The sequence below is a fragment of the Leopardus geoffroyi genome, chromosome D2 (assembly GCF_018350155.1).
Source record: "Leopardus geoffroyi isolate Oge1 chromosome D2, O.geoffroyi_Oge1_pat1.0, whole genome shotgun sequence".
Taxonomy (NCBI): domain Eukaryota; kingdom Metazoa; phylum Chordata; class Mammalia; order Carnivora; family Felidae; genus Leopardus; species Leopardus geoffroyi.
Window position 1 is genome coordinate 78,532,606 of NC_059334.1, and position 16,954 is coordinate 78,549,559.

At 45.1% G+C, this 16,954-nt stretch overlaps 1 protein-coding gene across 1 annotated transcript in view; it reads left to right on the plus strand.

The window, feature by feature from the left end:
* Window positions 1-16,954, plus strand: part of TACC2 (transforming acidic coiled-coil containing protein 2) — a 214,718-nt gene that overhangs the window by 41,221 nt on the left and 156,543 nt on the right.

Here is a 16,954-nt window from a genome sequence, read left to right on the forward strand (position 1 = left end):
GTGTCGCTGTTGCAACTTCGCCCCGCTTTGCTCAGAGCCCTGCAGACGCTGGGAGGCACCTCCCTTGTGCCCATCGCTGCCCAAGTCCCTGCCTCCTGAGGGAGGATGAGCCCGCGCTCCTAGGACAAAGCCGGGGTGCCCCTCTTACTGCTCAGCAACGTCCACCCTCGAGCATGGCTGCCCTGGGTACCTGCGCCCAGTTCGGGGTCCACCGCCCACCGTCTCACGAGCCTTCCTTTCGCTCCTTGGGTACCACCAGCCAGGGATGGCAGCCCTTTCTTTTTAAACACTCAAAACACAATGAATCTTACAACTTCTCCCCAGAGAGTAGAGCTATTAGGTTGCACCAGAGGAAATGACTGTTTTGTAGGAAAAACTGCTGAGTAGTAGCTGTTTCCTGTCCTCTGGCATCCCACCTGCTCACACTTCCAAGGAGGGCCACAGGCAGTAGTTCAGAGCTGACTGACGTTTCTCAGGCAGAGGCCCTAAGCGAGTCCTAAGTGAGTTTCTGGCACCTTTGTCACTGAAGAAGAGGGGCTAGAAACTCAACAGCCTAGAGTCTTTAAAAAAAAAAAATTTTTTTTTTAATGTTTATTTATTTTTGAGAGACAGAGTGTGAGTGGGGGAGGGGCAGAGAGAGAGAGGGAGACACAGAATCCCAAGCAGGCTCCAGGCTCCGAGCTGTCAGCCCGACGCGGGTCTCGAACTCACAGACCCCGAGATCATGACCTGAGCTGAACTTGGACACTTAACTGACTGAGCCACCCAGGCGCCCCTCAATAGCCAGGAGTCTTAACCATTATCCACTGGTTCTCAAACGTGAGCAGGCCTCAGGATCACCCTGCCAGGCTGGTTAAAACATAGATCGCTGGGTTTCTTTTCCAGAGATTCTGATTCAGTAGGTGTGGCCCGAGGCCTAAGGATGAACGTTTCTAATCGGTTCCCAAGTGATGCTGATGCTGCTGGTTGGTCCAAGGTCCACACATGAGAACCACTGCATTATTCCCTGGAGCTGTGTGACGCTATAGGCTCAGTGCTGTTGGGGTTCAGGAGAAGAAGGCTTCTCTGAGGGCTGGGGTGGACAAGGAGAGTCTCCTGGCAGGGGTGGGGGGTGAACTAAAGGGGACAGCTCTAGAGGCCATCCCAGGTGGGGCAGAATTCCTGAATTGGGTCTCTTTGTGGCTGAGTAGGACATGAGCCCTGACGGAGGGGGTGAGTGTTCACTAAAAACAAGGCAGAAGGAGTGAGGTCAGATGGAGGAGAATATGGAGGTCAGGTGAGGGGTTGAGATCTTATCCTGCAAGTAACAGGAAGCTGGAGGAGGGCTTTGTGGTTTGTTTGTTTATATTTAAATAAAGATTTATGCATGTGAGGACAGAGTTCAGAGGATGAATTTAGGGGCTTGGACTGGTGCGCTGGAGGGGGAGGCTGGAAGGACATAAGGGAGGTCCCTGTAGCAGCGGAATGGTCCCCAGGAAACCATCCCAAGGCAGAACCCACAGAACCTGGTGACTGCCTGGGTGTGGGCAGAGGAAGTGGAGACAAAGAAGGTTTCTGGAACCTGCTAAGGTTCTGGAACAAGAACCCAAAAGAAGGACCCACCATCAGAGCCAAGGATGTCTAAAGGGATACCTACTATAGGGAAATTATGAACAATTCTGGACACATTGAAAGAAAGACCATAGGAGTGTCCTGGGAACCCTGGCTTTTCTTTAAGCTGGCCCCTGGTGTGAGGAGGGGTGATAGTTTAATGGAGCATTGTGGCCCCCAATTCTATAATATCCTCATGGTGGTTCACACGTTAGTCTCAGGTGGGGTAGTTCATTCCACTGCTCTTATTTTCATGACTTTAAAACTGTACCTAAGAGCATAGAACAAGGTCAGGGTGGGGGTGAAGGATAGTAAATGAAATCATCTAGGGTGGTATTTCCCAGTCTCCCCAGATCATAAGGTTTACCTGGGTGTTTGTAAAATATATAAATTCTAGAGCCACCCTAGTCCTTCTGAATCAAATCGCTACATGTGGAACTTAGGACTCTGTGGGTTTTTTGGTGTGTGTGTGTGTGTGTGTGTGTGTGTGTGTGTGTGTGTGTGTGTGTGTTTAAGCTTATTTATTTCTTTTGAGAGAGATAAGAGCACAAGTAGGGGAGGGGCAGAGAGAGAGAGAGAATCCCAAGCAGGTTCTGCACAGTCAGCACAGAGCCCAATGTGGGGCTCAAACTCACAAACCACAAGATCATGACCTGAGCCAAAGTTGGACGCTTAACTGACTGAGCCACCCAGGCACCCCTAGTTGTTGTTGTTGTTGTTGTTTTTTAAGTTTATTCATTTATTTTGAGAGAGAGAGAAGGAGTGCCAGTAGGGGAGGGGCAGAGAGAGAGAGAGAGGGAGAATCCCAAGCAGGTTCCACATGGTCAGCACAGAGCCCAATGTGGGGCTCAAACTCACGAACCATGAGATCATGACCTGACCTGAAGCCAGACGCTTAACCACCTGAACCACCCACATGCCCCAGGAATCTGTGTTTAATAAGCATCCTAGGTGATTCTCATGAGTGGGGGAATTTCTGAAATACTCATCTATTGCCAGGTCCAACTTATAAGTATTAAAAATACCCCATTTCCTGACCTCTCCCAGGAAGAGTCTGATACAGTAGATTTGGGGTGAGGCCCAACAATCTGGTTTTTTTTTCAACGTTTATTTATTTTTGGGACAGAGAGAGACAGAGCATGAACGGGGGAGGGTCAGAGAGAGAGGGAGACACAGAATCGGAAACAGGCTCCAGGCTCTGAGCCATCAGCCCAGAGCCCGACGCGGGGCTCGAACTCATGGACTGCGAGATCGTGACCTGGCTGAAGTCGGACGCTTAACCGACTGCGCCACCCAGGCGCCCCCCAACAATCTGTTTTTAATAAGACACCCATGTGATCTTTATGACAAAGTCTTAGCACACGGCCCAAGGTGCTACCCTCAGGCCAATGACAATACCAACTTGCTTGTGCTTCTGTAAACTTTCAAGTTATGGCACAGAATTTGGGGATAATTCGTGTACATTAAGCCTCTGCCCTCTCCCCTCTTCTATTTTTTTCCTCCCACAAATATCTACTGGGCCACCGTTCTGGGCCCGATGCTGTGCTAGGTGGTGGGGACACAGCTGTCAGCCAGAGCCCTGGAGTCTCTCTGCCCCACTGGGTAAGTAGGTTGCAGTGAGGAAGTCGGACATTAAACAAGGAAACAAAAGGAAGACAGACACTTTCAGGTAATATCAGGGCTCTAAAAGGCACCAAATGGGGCGCTGGGGTTGACGGCCACAGACAGGGAGTGGCTAGTTCAGATTCAGTCGTGGTTCTCAAAGTGAAGTCCAGATTGGCAGGCTCAACATCCCCTGCAAACCTGACAGAAATTCAGTCTTAGGTCAGACTCTCTGAATGAAACTCTAGAGGTGGGCCCCAGGGATCTGTGTTTAACAAGGCCTCCAGGTGATTCTGATGCACCCCAAGGTTTGATGCACCTGACGTTGAGAACCCTACAGTTTGATACTCTGGATTAGATGCTCAGAGAAGGAGGTGATGTATGCACCGAGTCTGGAATGGCAAAAAGGAGGCCAGGCATGGGGGGCACCTGGGGGGCTCAGTCAGTTGAGTGTCCGACTCTTTGATTTTGACTAAGGTCACGATCTCACGGTTTGTAGGACGGAGCCTGATGTGTAAGGCTCCGCGCTGACAGTGAGGAACTTGCTTGGGATTCCCTCTCTCCTCTCTCTCTCTGCCTCTCCCCCAATCGCTCACACATGCACGTGCTCTCTCTCTCTCTCTCTCTCTCAAAAATAAATAAACTTATAAAAAAAAGGCAGGCAGAGGAAGATCCAGGTCGAGGGACAGGCAGTGGAAAGGACGTAAGGGGCGAATGAATTTGGTTTGTTAGAGAAACAGAAGGAGGCTGATGAGGTAGGAAGAGGTGGGGAGGAGGACAGGGTCCAGATTGGCCAGACTAGGGCCTGAAGGCCATGGTAAGAGATTTAGATTTAGGTGACATGAACGGATTTATTTATTTTTTTAATGTTTATTTATTTACTTAGAGGGAGAAAGCACAAGCAGGGAAGGGAGGGAGGGAGAGAGAGAGAGAGAGAGAGAGAGAGAGAGAGAGTCCCAAGTAGGCTCTGTGTTGTCAATGCAGAGCCTGACTCTGGGCTGGACCCCACAAACTGTGAGGTCATGACCTGGGCTGAGATCAAGACTCAGACACTTAACCAACTGAGCCACTCAGGCGCCCCTGATTTATGTGTTAATAGAACCTCTCTGACTGCTGTGTGGAGAATGCAAGGGGGCCAGACTGGAGGCCAGGAGGTCAGAGAAGGAAGCATGAGCGGGGGAGTTCTGAAATACTCAGGACCCTGGCAGGATCCAGCGTGCCTCGAAGGAGGCAGGGATCACAATCATGGTTTCATTATCTCCCTCTGTCCTGCTACAGGAACCTTCCTAGACAGTTTGTTCCTAATTGCCTTCTCCTCCCCAAGAACTCTCCATTAGGTACATTGTATATGTATTGTGGTCTTTGGATTCCGTATTGGACCAGCTATGACCTTGTAATTGCACTGTAATATCTAAGATGTTTTCCCCTCCCGAGAGTCAATGTTCACCCCTCTGGGGAGGATCCTGAGCACAACGGGACTGAGGTGATTACGGTGAAAATGGAAAAACAAACACAGCTCTGATATTTTGGGTATTCGGGAGCTGAGAGACAGGACCTTTTGATGGATTGGATTTGGAAGGAGGGAGGAACAGTCAAGGAAGATTCCTTTAACTTTGGCTTGAGCAATCGGGCGATGAGCACCCTTTGCTGAGAAGCGAAAAAGTGGCCAATCGGGTATATTCGCCGAGTTCCACAGTGGCAGACCCAGTGTCCAGTATTGGGTGAAGCTGGCCAAAAAGTGAGCTGTCACAGTCCTCGTCTCACGGGGTCACCCAGGATAGACCTCCATCTTTGGGAGAAAAGCAGGGCTCTCTTTGGTACTTCAGGGATAGCCCACTTCCTGCTGTATACCCAGCCCCTTAAACACCTGAACAGACCTCATCCTTTTTGGGGGGGATGGGGAGCCGATTCCGTATTCCATTTAGCGAACGTGGGTCCACAGCTCACCACAGGCCGAGCTCTGAGCTGGAGGCCAGAGGCGGAAGAGACCAACGGGACGTATTGGTCCAGTTGTAGAGAGAGGCATGTAAACAAAGTGTTCTAGAAAAGCTAAATGCTACAGGCAGGCTCTGTGGGAGCACTGGGGTGGGAGAGAGGGCCCGGCTCTGCTGAGGGAAGGGAGAGAGTCCTCCAGAGGGAGCACCCTTGCCGCTGGGTGTTTGAAACCAAATAGAAATAGGGATTTGTGGGGAAAGAAGATGGTTCCAGGCAGAGGGAACGCTGTAATTATTATGGATCTATAGGAAACAGACTTTAGGAAAGACTGGACTTACTGGGCTCTTTAAAAAAAATATCCTTTTTAATGTTTATTTTTGAGAGAGAGAGAGAGAGAGAGAGAGAGAGTGCAAACTGGACAGGGGCAGAGAGACAGGGAGACACAGAATCCAAAGCAGGATCCAGGCTCTGAGCTGTCAGCACAGAGCCCGACGCAGGGCTCAAACTCATGAACCGTGAGATCGTGACCTGAGCCAAAGTCAGATGCTTAACTGACCGAGCCACACAGATGCCCCCAGACTTACTAGGCTCTTCAATAGAGAACTCCAGACCTTCTTTAAGTCTGGGAAATAGAAGATGTGGCAGATTCATTAAGCTCAACCCCTTGACTTTTTCAAATATAGACTTACTTAGAACAAAAATTCTTGGTGTTTGGGTAGCAGCAGCTTAGGGAAGGGTAGAAAAATGGTTTGAAACATGAAAGGGTGGACTTGAAATGACAGGCCAGAATGTCCCCTTGTGCCTTGCCACTGAGTCACCTGCATGCAGGGCAGGGGACCCAGGGCCCAAACACACACCTCACCCGCTGCTCAGAATGGACACACGCAGATGACCGGAAGGCCACGAGGAAATCGAGGCTCAGAGAGGTTAAGAAACTCGTCCCCACACAGACAAAATGTGGCGTGATGGGGACCACAGTCCAGCTTGATCTGGTGCCTCTGGAAGCCGGGGCTCAGACCCATTATTGCTGAGCTCTCCCGGGGGGGGGGGGGTCTGAAAACATTTGTGTTGTGGTCTCCATAATTAGAAGGAAACCCAGGTCTGTCCTTCAATTTAATTTCCCTATAAACAAGGTCCATTCGCAGACCCAGAAAAAAGAAAAATGAAAAAGATCTGTTTGATGAGCAGGGGCTGGGCCAGCTCTTCATGACCGAACCCCGTGTTTCCTAGGCAGTAGTAATCTCCTCCTTGCAAACAAACTTCTGCAAAGTCCCAGATCTACTCCCAAGCTCCTGCCAAGGCTGGGTGTGTCAGGCGGAGCCAGGGGCAGCCTCCGCCCCGCCAGTCCCCAGTCCTGCTTCTGACTCATTATTTATCTCTGGCAGGAAGTAAACACGGGGGGGGGGGGGGGGGGGGGGGGGGGGCGGGGAGTGAGCTCCCGACTTGAGATACAGGCTGAGAAAGAAGGTCACGCGCTGAATTAGGTGTGTGTCTGCTTTCTGCTGATCTGGTTTCAACAGGGCATTTAAAAAGAGGAGAGGAGGAGTATTTTTCCATCCTGAGATCATCTCCCATGTATTGCAACAATTTGGAAAATAGAGAAAAGTGACAAGTGAGGGGGGAAAAAAAACCACCAATGCACTCACCATCTATAGACAATTGCTCTTAAAATATTAGTGCTTCCCTCAAGCTTTTCACATTTTCCTCATTCTTTATTGATTGTGGTGGCTGTGTGTGTGTATGTGCGTATATATTTTCATGTATTTAAATATTTAAATATCTTCAAACAATATATTTATTGATATAAATATTTATGTAATCTATTTAAACAATAATTATGTAATATATTTAAACAATAATATTTGTGTAATATATTTAATATATTGACACACATATATAATTTTTAAATATTTTAAAATATGTTAACATACATATTAACATAACATACACATACATATATTATGCATAATATACTTAAATATTTAAACAATATACTAATACAGGTATTTATATACTACATACTTAAATAATTAATAGACTATGTTTTAGAGCAGTTTCAAGTTTACAGAAACATTGAGCCCTACAGAGAATTCTTATATACCCCCCTTCCTCCTATACAGTTTGCCTTATTATTAACATTTTGCATTAGTGTGGTATATTTGTTACTGCTAATGAACCAATATTGATACATTATTAACTAAGATCTAAAGTCTATATCAAGCTCTGCTCTGTACAGTCTATGGGTTTGGCAAATCCATGACACAATATCATTCAGGTATATATATATACATTTATATATCCAATATATATCCATATATATATAACCCTAACCCTAACCCTAACCCTGATATATATATATATTTATATATCCAATATATATCCATATATATATAACCCTAACCCTAACTCTAACCCTAACTCTAATCATATATATATATATATGTTTTTTTTAAGTTTATTTATTTTGAGAGAGAGAGAGAGAAAGCATAAGGAGGGGCAGAAAGAGAGGGGCAGAGAGAATCCCAAGCAGGCTGTATGCTGAGAGTGCAGAGCCTGACATGGGACTCAATCTCACGACCGTGAGATCATGACCTGAGCTGAAACCAAGAGTCAGATGCTTAACCAGCTGAGCCACCCAGGTGCCCCATGTGTGTTCTAATTTTCATTTGGTTCAAGTATTGGTTCAAATACTTTCTAATTTTCCTTTTAATTTCTTCCTTGACTCATGGGCTATTAGAAGTGTATTATTTAATATCCAAATAGTTGGGGACTTTCCAGATATCTTTCTGTTATTAATTTATAATTTAATTCCACTCTAGCCAGATGATATGCTTTGGATAATTTGAATCTTTTTAAATTTATTGAGACTTTTTAAAATGGGTAGAATATAGTCTATCTTCTAAATGTACCATTTGTACTTGAAAAGAATATAATTCTGCCACTAATGGGTAGTGTTTAGCAATTGGGTCAAGTTGGTTGATAGTGTTGCTCCAGTCTTTTATATCTGTGCTGATTTTCTATCTACTTGTTTAATCAATTATTTTTTAAATTTTTTTTTTTATGTTTTATTTTATATTTGAGAGAAAGAGAATGAGAGAGCACAAGCAGGAAAGGGGCAGAGAGACAGAGACAGAATCTGAGGCAGGCTCCAGGCTCCGAGCTGTCAGCACAGAGCCCGACACGGGGCTCGAACCCACGAGCAGTGAGATCATGACCTGAGCTAAAGATGCTTAACTGACTGAACCACCCAGGTGTCCCTTGTTCAATCAATTATTGAGAAAGGGGTATGGAACTATCACTTTATAACCGGGGATTTGGCCATTTCTTTCTTTTTTTTTTTTGATCAGGTTTTGCTTTGTGTATTTTGAAGCTCTATTATTAAATAAACTTAAAAAATGTTTATTTATTTATTTTGAGAGAAAGAGAATGTGGTGGGAGAGTGGAAAGAGAGGGAGAGAGAGAATCCCAAGCAGGCTCCACATGCTTTCAGCACAGAGCCCATCATGGGGCTTGATCTCACACAAACCATGAGATCATGACCTGAACCAAAATCAAGAGTCAGATGCTTAATGGAGTGAGCTACCTAGTCGCCCCTGTTATTAAATAGACTTTTAAAATGTTTATGTCCTATTGATGAATTGAACCTTTTATCATTATGATGATCTTCCTTATGCCTGGTAATATTCCTTGCTCCAAAATCTGTTTTGTCTGATATAATACAGACACAGCAGCTTTCTTTCCATTAACATTTTCACAGTATAGTTTCCCCCTGCCTTTCATTCTCTTACTTTTAATCTATTTGTATTTTTAAGCAAAGTTTGAAATGCTTTTTCTGTAGACAGCATATAGTTGGGTCTTTCTTTTGCCATCCACTCTGAATATTACTACCTTTTAACAGAAGTGTTTATTACATTTACATTTCATGTGATTATCGATATGGTTGGTTTAAATCTACAGTCTTATTTGTTTTCTCCATCTCTTTTCTGTGCCTTTTACCCTACTTTTTGGCTTCTTTTGAAAAAAAGTCATTATTTTAATGATTCTATTTTATTTCCCTTTTAACTTATTAGCCATAACTATTTGTGTTATGTAGGTCGTTGCTTTAGGATCTATACTATACATCTTTGATGTGATGCATTTCAAGTGTTATTACACCATTTCATGTACATTTAGTAGAGTCTTACAACAATATATTTTTCTTTCTCCCCTCCGGGCCTTTGTGTTTTGTTGTCATATATTTTATTTCTATGTATGTTTCAAATCCCACGACATATGTTATTTTTGCTTGACATAGCCAACTATCTCTTAAAGGAGATTTAAATAATGAGGAAAAAAGAACTTATATTTGCCTGCAGAGTCACCATTCCTGCTGTTACTTACTCTTCTGTGTAGGTACCGATGGCCATCTGGTATTGTTTTCTTTTGGTTTGTGGGACTTCCTTCAACAGTTTTTGAAAGATAGGTCTGCTGGTACTTAATTCTCTTGGCTTTTAAATGTCTGAAAAAAAAAACCTTCTTTTCACCCATGTTTTAGGAAGCTGTTTTTGCTAGGCAAAGAGTTCTTGATCGACAGTTCTTTTCTCTTGTACTACTTGAAATTGATTGCCCCTCTGCACTCTAGCGTGCGTGGTTTCCAACAAAAACTCCTGCCATCCTTTCTTTCGTTCTTCTGTCTTTCCTTCTCTGGCTGCTCTTAATATTTTTTTATGTTTTTACTGGTTTTAAGCAATTTGGTTACGATATACTTTGGTGTAAGTTCCTTCTTGTTTCTTGTGCTGAGAGTTAGATTCTTCTATCTATGAGTTTATAGTTTACATCATTTTTGGTAAGTTTTGCAGCCATTATTTCTTCAAATAGTTTTTAAAAATCTCCCTCCCTCCTTTGGGGACTCTAATTACATACATATTTGGCTGCTTGAATTGTCTCACAACTCACTGATGCTCTGTTTTTAAAAATTCTTGTCTTTTTCTCTGCGTGTTTCATTTTGGAGTCTTTCTACTGCTCTGTCTTCGAGTTCACTAATCTTTTTCTCTGTCAGGACTAATCTGTTACTAATCCCACCCACTATGTTTTTCATTTTAGATATTAGAGTTTTCTTCTTGACACACTTGATTGGGATTTTTTTGTCAAGATTTTAGTTTTAAGTAATCCCTACATCCAACATGGGGCTCAAACTCACAGCCCCGAGATCAAGAGTCACATGCTCCACTGACTGAGCCAGCCAGGTGCCCCTAATTGGGATCTTTTTTATGTCTTCCATATCTGTACTTAACATGCTCAATCTTCCCTCTAGCCTCTTGAACATATGGAACACAGTTATAATACTTTTTAAAAAGTCCTTGTGTAAGTAAACTTAGAAAAAAATTTTTTAAAGGTGGGGGGGCACCTGGGTGTCTCAGTTCATCATCCAACTTCAGCTCAGGTCATGATCTCATGGTTCCGGGGTTCGAGCCCCGCTTCAGGCTCCGTGATGACAGCGTGGAGCCTTCTTGGGATTCTCTCTCTCTCCCCCCCTCTATCTGCCCTTCCTGACTCATATTTTCTCTCTCTCTCTCTCTCTCTCTCTCTCTCTCTCTCTCTCTCTCAAAATAAATAAATAAACTTAAAAAGAATTTTTTTTAAAGTCGTTGTGTACTAATTCTATCATCTGCAAAATTTCTGGGTCGGTTTTGATTAACTGAGTTTTATTTTCATTGTGGGTCATATTTTCCTGCTTCTTTGCATTCCAGATACTGTGGGGCCTTATGCTTTTGGATTCTGGATATTTTTGTATTCTTATAAATATTCCTGAACTTTGCTCTGGGATGCAGTTATTTGGAACACCCTAATCCTTTTAGGGCTTCATTAGATGGGATCAGAGCAGTGTTTAGCCCAGGATTCATTTTTTCCACTACTGAGGCAAGAAGATACTTCTTAGTGCTTTAACAGACGTCCCATGAATTATGGGGTTTTCCACCGTGGCTGGTGGGAACAGGAGCTTTTCCCAGCCCTGTGTTAGCTTTAAGGATTCTTCCCCATAAACCCTCCTGATGGTCTGAACCTAGTGTCAGGTTCATATACATATACATGCTAATCAGCACTTGGATATCCCCAGAGTTCTCTCTTTGTCCAAGTTTCTTTTCTCTGGCACTCAGATGCCCAGCTCCACCTCATCAAGCCCAAGAGACCGATGGACTCCCTGGGCCACATCCTTCAGGACTTAGCTGGGGTAAGAGGAGCACTTACTCTGTTGCTTTCCATCTCTGGGGATCACAGACCTCTGTCGCCCATGTCTCCTCTAGCGGCCAAACCCCCATTAGTCCAACCCCCCGTTGTTGTTAATAATTCTTTATATGACACTTTCCAACCCAAGCTCTCTGAAAAGACCAAAAAGTCACTGTATCGAGTTTCTTTCTCTAGTTTTAAATGGAAGTGCCGCAAAACACCTGGCATTTATTTTGGGAGTGGTAGGGAGACGTTTCCAGAAGAAAAAGAATAATAAGAGACAGGATACCATGGGCAAGAGTTGTTTTTCTTTCCTTTTCAAGAGCAGCTTATTTTGCATACACTTGTAATCTCTTTTCTGTTTGTGGCCTCAAATGCCAACCTTGACAGGAGTTAATCTTCCCAAATCATCACCGCAGCTGTGTTAATGTTGGGAAGGAGCCTGGGATGGTTTTTATGTCTTCAACATGGAACTGGCTTGGCCTCTGGTGATGTTGACTCATCAACTCCCCCCACCCCACACACATTTAGGCCGGTGGAATTATAGAGAGGCAAATCTCAACAAAATAGGCTGGTGACTGGGACATGTTCTAGAAAAAAAAACCCTTCTTCACAGTTTTTAGCTCAGTACACATGGGTTCAGCTTCACATGGTGACATTGATAACATCTTTTTGTTCAGGGAATGCCCCAAATTCTCTGAAAGATTTTTCAATCATCAAGGGAAGATTCCAATGCTTTGTACTTTTCTTGTGTTGACAAAGGCAGGAAAATGATTTTAATACACTTTAGAAGTCTTATCAAGAAGGAATGTTAGCAAAAATATGTTTACCGCTATTTGTTGTTTCTTGATGTCAAAACAAAATAAACACCCTGGCCGCCTTCCTGCCCCCCACACAAAAATAAATAAATAAAAATAAAAATACAAATACCCCCATGATCCAAGCACACAAACAAAACAGTTGCTTGCATTTTCCCGTGGATAATTAGTAGGATTTAAATTAAAATTAAGAAAATATTCCTACCAAATATTCCACCAAATTCCTTGATTTGGGCTTATTAAAGTCTCAAAGACCTTTCTCTATTATGAATAAAAAAGATATCCTCTCTAATGGGATAGTAGTTTTATTTTTGGTATTTGAACATTAGGAAATGTCTGAACAATCAGAACTAATTATTATGTCAGAAACACATTTCAGTGAATTGGGGTCTGATCATGACTTATCTAGATGCATTGGAAGGACAACGATAGATGTGAGTGACACACAGAGACATGGGTTTGTGCCAGTGATGGTGAGCTCGTGTGTGCAACAATCCGTCAGCCCTTCCAGCAATCAGTCTGGGAAGCACAAAATTGGGTCATTCCGCTGTCTTTTGGACGCTACAAGAAAGATGCTGAAAAAATTGGTTAGAAGATCATTTTTGAATTTTCCTTGGAATTCAGTTGCCGGGTTTCCTCCCTATGCTATGCCGAATGATGGATTCCCACAAGCAGACTGATACCGACCATGACCTTGAAGTCATGTAACAGTTCATGTGGCAGAGTACAGATGAAATAGTAAGGAAAACACCCTCTCACACACACACCCTTCTCCCCCATAACTCTTTAGAACCTAACAATATTTTCCTTCCGCCTACTGCACGGGCTGCTCAACCATCGTGGTCTTTGTTTTTTCTATCACAGAATGAGCATAAGAAAGAGTTAAAACTGGATTAAAAACACAAAGCTGAGTCTGACAAGGCTGCTAAGGTCAGTGGGCTCCTAGGCCTCTGTGCAGGAAGCACTGTTTGGACAAGTTAAGATCGTGTGTGTAGATTGGACTTAATCTGCTGGAATCGCAAAGAATTTTCTGAGGGGTGGCTTTCTCCATGAAATACCGTGTTTAATTGTTTTTTTGTTTGTTTTTTGAAGTTTACTTATTTTGAGAAAGAGAGAGAGTGCTTGCATGAGCAGTGAAGGGGCAGAGAGAGAAGGAGAGAGAGAGAAGGAGAGGGAGAGAGAGAGAGAGAGAGAGAGAGAGAGAGAGAGAGAGAGAGAGAAGCCCAAGCAGGCTCCATGCTGCCAGTGCAGAGCCTGATGCAAGGCTCAAACTCATGAACATGTGAGATCATGACCTGCGCCAAAATCAAGAGTCAGATGCTTAACTGACTCAGCCATGTTCCAGCCATGTTTAGTTGTGGGGATTTGACAATTTCCCTCTCTTTATTAACCTGAGAATTCTTCCCTCTGCACAAATCACTTAGAACAGAAATCCTCTCCCAAACTCCCTGGAATAGGGATCCATCTCACAGTATGGGAGTTAACTCAAGTAAGCAGGTTTTTACGTCAGTGAACAAAATTATTCCTCATTTATATACTCATTCCATCATTCCATGATTCATTCAGCAGAGTACGTATGGGTGCTAGACTGAGATATAAAAACAAATGAGATGAATTCCCTTTAGCCTCCAGGAGGTCATACCCAGCAGGAAAATAAGTGAGCAAACAAATAGGATCGCGTGTAGGTACTGAGAGAGAGTCTGCACACAGGCTTTAGGAGAATAGAAAAGGGAGCATATGCATCCCAGGGAGGGGTCCCTCCATGGAGGGAGGCGGAGGGAGGGTTCCTACCACAGAGCCCGATGAGAGTGTCTGCACTGTTACGGAGAGTAAGGGGGTCTTGCCATGGAGGAGGGGAATCAGGGAAGCAAGTCAGAATGGCTGCTCCCAATACTGCCCCCTGAACTAACCCTCCACACCCAGTGCCAGGCTGTGTACAAGTGCAGGAGGCCACAAAGGCTGGGGAGGGCCAGTCCCAGAGAGATTGTCACATGGCAGGCAGCTGGGGGAGGAGGAGGGTACCTATGGGGGCTGCTTTCTCCAAGTCACCAAGCAGAAGAGTCTCACCTCCTCCCGAGAGAATTACGCTAAGGGAGAATAGGGCAGAAGTGTCATACTTCTCTGAGGGCTCAGCTGTGTCAGAAAAACACCAAATTGGTGGGCCGAGGCAGGAACGCACACAGCCGAGGACCGTCCCTAGCCCAGGGCCCCTCATCACCACCCCAGCTGCCACGACTGGGGATAGTATATTAGGATTGGTGGTTCCCAGGGGCTGCAGTCAAGCTCACAGGATCTCTCTTTATTCCTTGCTTTTCTTTTCTAGAAAGAACATTGGAATGCAGTGAGTAACAGTGATGATGTGATGTGGGGAAATTACACTAATTTATGAAAATAACAAATCATTCACAGACTTCTGTACTTTATAATTAGTAACAAATTTCTTGCAGCACACCCCCTAGTTCATCAGACCCACCAGTGTGCGTAGGGCCTTAACCTCACTTCTTTGGAAGAAGCATTTAAACAAAAGTGTGTTGCCTTTTCTGAGCCTCATTTCCCTCATCTGTAAAATGAAGTGTTTGGACGAAACAGGTTACTAGAATGCTAGGGTTGCCTGGAAGAAAAGAGCATTCCTAACGTTCAAGTCAAACAACTGTGATTTGGGAGCATTTCTGTATATTTAGAATCCTTGTTCTGGGTTTATTTGTATCTGTCCATCCACCCACCCACCTACCCAACTGTCCATCCACTCAACCATCCATTCACTCACCCATCCATTTACCCAACCATCCACCTACCCAATCATCCATCCACCAACCATCCATCCACCAATCATTCATTTATCCATCCATCCATCCAACCGTCCTTCTACCAATCATCCATCCATCTACCCAACCAACTATCCACCCAATGTTCCATCCGCCCAAGCATTCATCCAATCACCCATCCATCTACTCATACATTCATATATTCAATGTTTGCTATACCCTACTTACTGAGGATACAATATTGAAAAGAGAAAAGACTCAGTCTTCATTATCCTCCAGTGGAGGGAATGGTCATCAATCCATGTTGATGGCAACTGTGACTACAGCCATCACTAGGTGGGCCTGTGAAAGAAGATCTGATCCCAGAGGCCAGGTCAGGAAGGCTTTGTTGACAAGTGATGAGTGGAACTGAGACCTGCTGGGGAAGAGTAGGAGGGCTCTGGGCTCTGGGCTCCAGGCAGATGCACGGACGGGGAGCTCCGAGTGGGATGAGACAGGAAAGGCAGTCTGGGGCCACAGCTGATTGCAAAATGAAGCCATCGGAGAGTCTTCCCACGAGGCTGATGGGATCAGGCTTTTATTTCTAAGCCATCGCTCTGGCTGCAGACTGGAAGACAGAATAATGCAGCCAGAGTGAATGGGAGAAGCAGTGCCCGTGCAGAAGAGGTGAGGCCAGCAAGCACAGGGAAGCAGGAGGTGTCAGGGCCCTGGAGCCAGGCGATGCGGGGCTTGATCTTGCTTCGCATCAGGAGCTCCGAGACCCTGAGTCCAGTCTTAAACCTCTCTGGGAATATTTCTACATGTGGGCAGTAAGGGCTATCCATTCTGCGGGGCTACTGAGTGCATTAAACACAGTCATAACTGAAAAGGGCTTAGCGTGGGCCTGGCCTTGATAAATGCTCCGTATGTGGCCAACTCTCCATCGTGACAGTGATGCTCTATGGTTTTGCTGGTTCCCTTCAACCCTGGTAGTTCAGGGGCCACACTTGTTTTTTTCTCAAACGGCCTCCTTCTCTGAACATTCCTGGGTGGCTCAAGCGTATGTCTTCAGAACTGTGTATTTAGGAGCCCATCTGGATGTGATTGTCTCCAGCCAGGGTAGTGGGGACGGCCTTTTCTGCACCTCTGTTGTCTGCTCCGAATTTTGCTTCAGGAAATCACCTCTTAGCCCACGCTTCTCCGTTTGTTGTGCTGGGGGCCTCTAGTCTGCACCAAGGGGACTGCATCAGGCCTCATCCTGCAACTTGCACTCAACGGCAGCGCCCCCTTCAGGCTGCAAAGCCTCCATTGAGAGGTCTCCGCTGCCCAGCCCTCAAGAGCTGGCCTTTGGATTCTGAGCTGGATGGCCGACCCACACATGCTGATACAATCTTGAAGCATAAAAGGACATTATGTAACCTTCAGTTACTGAAGAGCCCTCACAGATCGGTTCTCAGAATTTTTCCTGCCCTTGGGCAAATCTGCTTCTGACAAGTGGCTTTAATCTGGTTTTAAAAATTGCTTCAGATGGATAATCAAAGAAATTGCTGGTGCTTAGCTTATGCTAAATAACCCAAGCAGGGCTTTTATTAGAGGAGGGAGGCGGGGGAGCCGTGTGTCCCACGCGCGGTGGGAATTTGCTCCCGGTGGTTGTCTGATAAGACTCACAGGTTTTCAAGGTGCCCAAGTTGAGTGCATCTATCATCTTGTCCCTCAGTCCACCTGAAGGGAAGCCACACACTCCCTCTAAGCTGGCAGCTCCTGTCAGAGGCGGGGACAAGGAAGTGGTTTTATTTGTGTCATTACCGGTGTGTTGGGGGCGGGGGGCTGTGTTCTGTGCTTCTGGATCAATCAGACGTATGGAGGAGTGCTTCATTTCCAAATTACACACCACTGATCTCATTAACTTCTAAATGGTGAGACCCCTCGTTTGTGGGTGGGACACAAAATGCAAAGTGCTCGTTAAAAGGAAGCTGGCCAGATGTGGAGTGCAGAGTTGTTGGTTCCAGAACAATCCATGAGCCGACAGCCCTGTGGCTTGTGAGCCCTCCGAGCCTGGTG